We start from the raw sequence: 6909 nt of genomic DNA, 5'->3' as shown, positions 1-6909 counted from the left end.
GATTGTCTGATCTTGGAAGCTAAGCAGGGTCAGGACTAGTCAGTATTTGGAGGGAGACCATCGAGGAACACCAGGTGCTGTAGGTTTCTGTGATGGGCACTGGACAAAGTGGTGACTCTCTGTCTGCCTTACAGTAGACAAAAGTTAAAGAATTTCATGTATGTTCCATATGTAGCATTACATGACAATAATGTAACCTTTACCTTTATTTACTTGAAATTATAGGTAAAATAATATCTACCACTTTATATCAATAATGCAATTAATATCCATTTGATTATATGTTTAAAGTGAAACAAATCACAGAGGAACTACTAATTTGCACCATAAGATCATCGTACTGTTTTAATTCTTATGGGGATTTACATCATAATAAGAGCATATAGACCCAGGAGATATATATTTTCACAGAATTAACAGTTTCAATTTTAAAGTTCTTCTAGTTAACCAAGCTCATTAAGTAAGGAAGTCAGGATTTTTAATGTTTGAAATAGTAATAATTCTCATGAAAATATGCTGGTCCTATTATAAAATTCACAGCAATTGAAGCTGTATCGCTGTGAATGATGTCCGTTCAAGAGATTGACAGCCTTTCACATCTGGGTATGTGAATGAAAATAATTCAATTCAATAATAATGCTGAAAAATATTCACAACAATCCTTCTTGTCACCATCTCTGCTCAGACAATGATGTCTGGCAAAATGCCACTGAAGGTAATCCATAAAAATATGCCAATTATGAAGAAATAATACAAAGAACCTGGAATCATTATTCTCTGGTAATACTAATGCTTATCAAAAAGAAATAAATATACTCAGAGATTGTGAATGTTCTTTTGAATTAACTTTTAAGTTAGGGGTTGTTAGTCATGTTTTAGCAATTTTCTTTAATGGAACTAATTAATCCAGAAACACATCACTGAGTGCAACCTATATATTTGGAGTGCTCAACATGGAAGACAAATTATTCAGGATCGTGTCACATACCACGACAAAAATCACAATGCTGGCACTAGTTGTGCTCTAGTTCCAAATGATATCTTTTGATTAATTTTATTTCTCAGCAGACAACTATGTACAAAAAAAGGTTTTTTTTCAGTTCTGTCATATCTTTAACAATCTCAGGATATCCTGTAGCACTTTTTCAACCAATTAAGCTCATCAATGATATTAACTCTTATTAAATAAAGAGACATGTCAGTCAATTTGCTATTGCACTGTCCACAAACTACATTGCAATAATGGCCAAATTATATCCTTTAATAGGAATGGTGAGTGAGGAATAAATACTGGGTAAGGCTCCTCCAAAAATGCAATTTCCATTCAAAATAACATCATGAGTTTTTTTAAAACTTTAAATTACAAAGGCCAAAAAAGTCCTTGGTTTACAATCTCACCTAAAGGATGGTTTCTAACATACTTTAACTCCAAGAGTCAGCTGGGATTTATAACCTTGGGAATTATCAGCCACAACCCACAAACTTTATTTCAAATGTGAGATTAACACCTATGAAGGATTGTAGGGCATCAACAACTTTTTTGAGCCAACTATTAGGCTGTTGAATACTTTCCCTTAAGTTCTATCCGTTAATCTCAAATGAGGTCAATCCTCCCAGTAAGAGTGGAAACACAAATTTCATTAAATTAGGGTTATGTCATTACAGGAAACAACTTGTTCACACCCCAGAAAGGGCATGGGTAAGCAGAGTGGTTAGCGCAATGCTATTAGAACGCCAGTGACCCGGGTTTGAATCTGGCACTATCTGTAAGGAGTTTGTACATTCTCCCTGTGATTTGCATGGATTTTCCATGGGTGCTCCCACTTGCCAGAAGTGGACAAGTTTGGTAGGTTAATTGTGTGCAACTGTAGTTTCAATTGCTGGATTGGATTCTACTGTGCTGTATTGTTAATTTAAAAAAAATATACAGTAAAACCCATGTGATCTGCAATTCAAGCAACCGGCAGCCTCAAGCACACAGTGAAAAATACAAAAAATAAATAGGTCAAAAATACAGGTTTAAAATTGGTTTGCCTCACCGTTGGGTTGCCAATAATGAAAGACACAATCTCAAGTAACCGGAAAATTAATTTATCTGTATCTACCAATCCCCATATGTGCTGGATTCCAGGGGTTTTACTGTATATGTTTAGAATTTAAAATAAACCAATGATGCAAGGTCTTTTTACAAAACTATTAAACAAAAATTCAAGTAGATACATTGTTTGTAATTGTTCTGATAATGAAATGAATCACTGTAATTAATCAGGTTCACTTCTATCCTTTTACTTATTGGGCATCATTTACTTAAATAGTCCTTCTTCAGAGTCTTTCCCAATTCCCATTGCTGTCTCTTAAAGTCACATTGCTTCTGCCCAAATTCCTTTTGCTCTTTCCAAAAATTCCTGTACTAAACCCTACTTTTCTGTCCAAAATCCACTGCCTCCCTTAAAAATGTAGTGCTTAAAATTCACTGCCTCACAATCCCATTTTCCAGGTTTCATTACCCCCACAGATTCTGAGAAAAATCCTAATTCTCCCTTCCAAAATCACAATGATCTTTATCGACCATTTTATACTTCTCCCATTCCTCACCTTCCAATAGGATGCCTTTACACTGGTGAGAGATTGGTGAGTCCAGGCACTGGACCTGAAAGATTGTTGAGTTTTTTTGTATTTGGAGTTTCCATTATCATGAAGTAAGAAACAGTCCATCCACGTCAGAAATATCTCTTAAGTGGTGTCAATACAATTTACAGTCATGTCTTGAAAAAAAATGCAACTGTGATCTACTCAACAACACCCAACAACTCTGAACAAGTTCATCTAAGCTGAACTAAATCTGAGCAAAGAGAAATACAAAAGCTGCAGATGCAAGAACCTTGAGATGTTCAGCAGGCCAGGCAGCATCTAAGGGGAGAAACCAGGCTCAATAAAGGGTCCTGTCCCAAAGCGTTGACTGACTCTTCCTACCCGTGAATGCTGCCTGACCTGCTGAGTTCCACCCGCAGTTTAGTATTTGCTCAAATCTGAGCCAAAGTTGATTTGCAATTGAACAAATGAGGCTGGGTCACCCCTTAGGAGGAGCCACATCATTCACATTTGCCAGGGGAGTGGTCTTAGGTATCAGATTTATTAAAATGCCTCAAAATCCAAGGGATTTTATAAGTGACTTCAAGAGTATTTTTCCAAACAAAATTTAATAATTTTACCTACAAATTGTACTTTAGTCTATTTCTATAAATTGAACCTCTAGTAAGATCAATTTTGTCAAGATGTTAATGGTGCAATTTTCAATCTTTAGTACAGTTTTTGATATGATAAATTCAGATACACATTAAGACAAATTCCTATCTGATTTTTTAAAATCAGATTCTGTTACAATGAGAATTAACAGTATGAGGAGTTCATCTAGAAGATATTAGCAGAGCTGCTAAAAGGAAGAAAACTCCAAAATGAAGGATATATATGCAACAGATCCAATTATAGAGCAGAGAGAACTAGTTTCAATTCCTGTCAACAAGAGGCTGAGTATTTCTGCAACCTCCTTTCTTAAAAAAATAGCAAACACATAAATCACTGTCAGTGTTTTTAGATTACCTTAGTCTATGTGGAAGACTGTAAGAAAGCCAAAGTTACTTTACAAATTGACTTTCTGTGGCTCAACAAGAATACTGATTGAAGTGTAAAAACTTCTACAGGTGTACAGTGGAGAGCATTCTGGCTGGTTGCATCACTGCCTGGTATGGAGGCGCCAACTCTCAGGACAAGAATAAACTCCAGAGGGTTGTTAACTCTCAGCCTGCAACATCACAGGCACCAGACTTCACCCCATTGAGGACATCTACATGAGGTGGTGTCTTATAAAAGCAACCTCTATCCTCAAAGACCCCAACCATCCAGGCCATGCCCTCTTCACTTTGCTACCATCAGGTAAAAGGGACAGGAGCCTGAAGACGAGCACTCAGTGGCACAAGGACAGCTTCTTCCCCACTGCCATTAGATTCCTGAATAATCAATGAACCAAAGACACTGCCTGACTTTTCGTGTACTATTAGTTTTTTTAAAGTAAAGATGTAAGATGGTTATAATATGAATGTTTACACTGTGATGCTGCTGCTAAACCCCGAATTTCATGATTTGTTCATGACGATGAATTTTGATTCTGATTCTAATTCAACCTGGTTTACGTCCACCATCCTAAATCTGCAGAAAAACAGTGACCTATCACCATTGTACCAAATTTAAAGATTCAGTGTCAGTATCTTGGTCCATAAGACCATAGACCATAAAACCGTAAGACCATAAGATATAGGAGTGGACAAGTTTGGTAGGTTAATTTGCGCCCATCAAATTTGCCCCATCTGGAAGGATTGAAACATAGATCCACCACAATGATACTGCGGTTGTAAAAAGATTACATTTTGCACAGACCAGGGTCGTACATCAGGAGGTATGGAAGATTAAAAGTTTAAAGAAGTGAGGGGAGGAGTACAGAATTATAATCAGGCCATTTTGGATGGTGTTGGCAACTACAGTAAGGCAGATGTGGTAATACCCCCATACCCAAGCACCACCTCCTCTTATGAAGTGGAATTTGGACAGGGTAGGAAGAGGGGCATCAAATTGGCACTGATAGCTTCTCGTCAGTCATGAATATTGTAACGCCAAGGCTCCAGGTGGTGAATTGTTATCATTTCTATCTGTTCTATAGATACAATAGCAAGTGTAAGCTGTGAAAACTAAGACACCAAACAGAAAATAAGCAAACAGCACTTAGAGTAAATAGTTAACAAAGATGATAATATTGAACAAAGCACAGTTCACTGTAACATTGCTATTCCACAAGGTCCACAAGACACCTTATGAAGCCAACAGCCCACTGAACAGAAGCTTTGATTTAGAGCTTACAACAGTGATGTTCTCAAATAGAAATCTCTGTTGACCTTTATTTATACCAACCAAAAGATAGAAATTTAGATCTACACTGAAGCAAAAGCTGGCATAGAGATATATTTCATACTAAAAAAAAAACTGCATGCTCAGAAAAGATGGAGATGAGTCTTTATGTTCATACAAATGTCACATTATAAAATTTACAGCAGTAATTTGCATAATGATCTGAAGAAGACATTGAGGGAGGAGCACAAATGATCTTAAATGATCATGAGCTAAAATGTTGCGCTAGAATTTTAACCACAGGGTTAAATATACATCACTTTTACTTCTAACACAAATATTTATAAACTGCAAAGCATCTACTATCTAACGGTATTGTGTAAATGTATTGCCTGTAAACCTATTTTTAAGCACAAGGAAGTTCGGTGGATAGTTAAGATTAATTTCCAGATTCCTCACCATAAAGAAACACAGGAGCTGCAGACACTGAAATCCAAACACAATCTACTGGAGGAACTCAGTGGGTCAGGCAGCATTAGTGGGAGAAAAAAAGATGGTGACACTTTGGACAGGAACCCTTCTTCAAATCTGATCCCACTCGACCCACTGAGTTCCTGCAGCAAATGGTTTCCCTCATGATGATATTTCCTCACTGTTTCCAGAAGTACATTTTGTTATTGGTTCTACCTTGGAATACTCACACAAGCCTGTCTGCCACCTTCTTGCCCACTTACTTGATCAGCAGTCTCATGTGTTACTTTCACAGCTTTGTTTCTTCGGCAGCCCTCAATATCTGATACTTTGTCCCTTCTTCGACATCTTTAATACAACTTGTAAATAGCCGAGATCCCAATGGTAGCCTGTACCAACTGGAAAATACCCACTTATTTTTAAATTCTCTGACTTCTGTCCATTAATCAGACTTTCCGCCATATTCATAGGTTATTTAAAACCCCTTGAGCCCCTACTTTGAGTAACAACCAAACTGAATGCCTTTTGAAAATCCAGACATACAACATGTTGCAACTATTTTAATGGATCAAAAGGCTGGAATCAATGTCCATAGACAGCTGTGAAATATAAAATCCATTAATTAAGAACTCTAGAATAACAAACTAGTTTTATTAATGGCAACCACTTGTTTGCAGCACTGTTATAAAAACTTGGGAGAAGAAAATCAAAGGCCTTTCCTCAATCCAGACCCGTGGCAATGCACTTCACTCTCAACTATTCTTTCAAGTGAGCAAGCATTCCACCGTGAACTAGGTACAGGCAATAAACTTTGGCTTAGTCTGTCATGCCCACAGCTTCTCAAGAAAAGACAAAAAAAATCCTCTTGTGCTGCCTTGTAGGGATTGCCTAATTTCCTTGTTTCTCAAATCGCTTTGCAGATAATACATTTTCATGATAGACTTGTAAATTGAGCACAAGAGATGTGGTTTTTGTCAGCACTGCTGTGTGAAGAATTCAGACACAAAGTTTGTAGACTATACAACAGGCTTTAATCAGCTTAACACATGGTCTCTGTACCTTCCTGGCTCCATGTGCTCGACTGACTACTAAAGGGGCCGGCTCAAATCTTTATACGGGCTGATGATTGATAGCAGGCAGGTGAGGCCATCCTCCCAGGTTGCCTACCTGCAGATACAGTGGTTTCCCCCTGCAGTAGGCTGGTAGGAATGCAGCCAGTGTAGTGGTTGTATCACCACAGTTTTACACCTCGAGAAGTAATTCCATGGTTAGCTGTCGATGTGATGGAGGTTTGTAAACATTGGCTATTGTCATGTTTTATGACTTGACAGCACATTGTGGAAAAAGGTCTGAGTAGATGATTTTTGCACCATTCGTGAGGCTTTTTCCGAGCCTTGTGTATGATGACATTATCCAGGAGTGTGGTTCCTCAAAAATTCTCACCAACCAAGCTTTTTCTTTTTTTGTAATCATTATATCTCTATAAATAACTTTGTTCAAATATTATTTCATCAAAAGATGCTATGTATCTTTGAAAGT

The sequence above is a fragment of the Narcine bancroftii genome, chromosome 6 (genome assembly GCF_036971445.1).
Source record: "Narcine bancroftii isolate sNarBan1 chromosome 6, sNarBan1.hap1, whole genome shotgun sequence".
Taxonomy (NCBI): Eukaryota; Metazoa; Chordata; class Chondrichthyes; order Torpediniformes; family Narcinidae; genus Narcine; species Narcine bancroftii.
The sequence above is the reverse complement of the archived record's forward strand: the minus strand, read 5'-3'. Positions refer to the sequence as shown.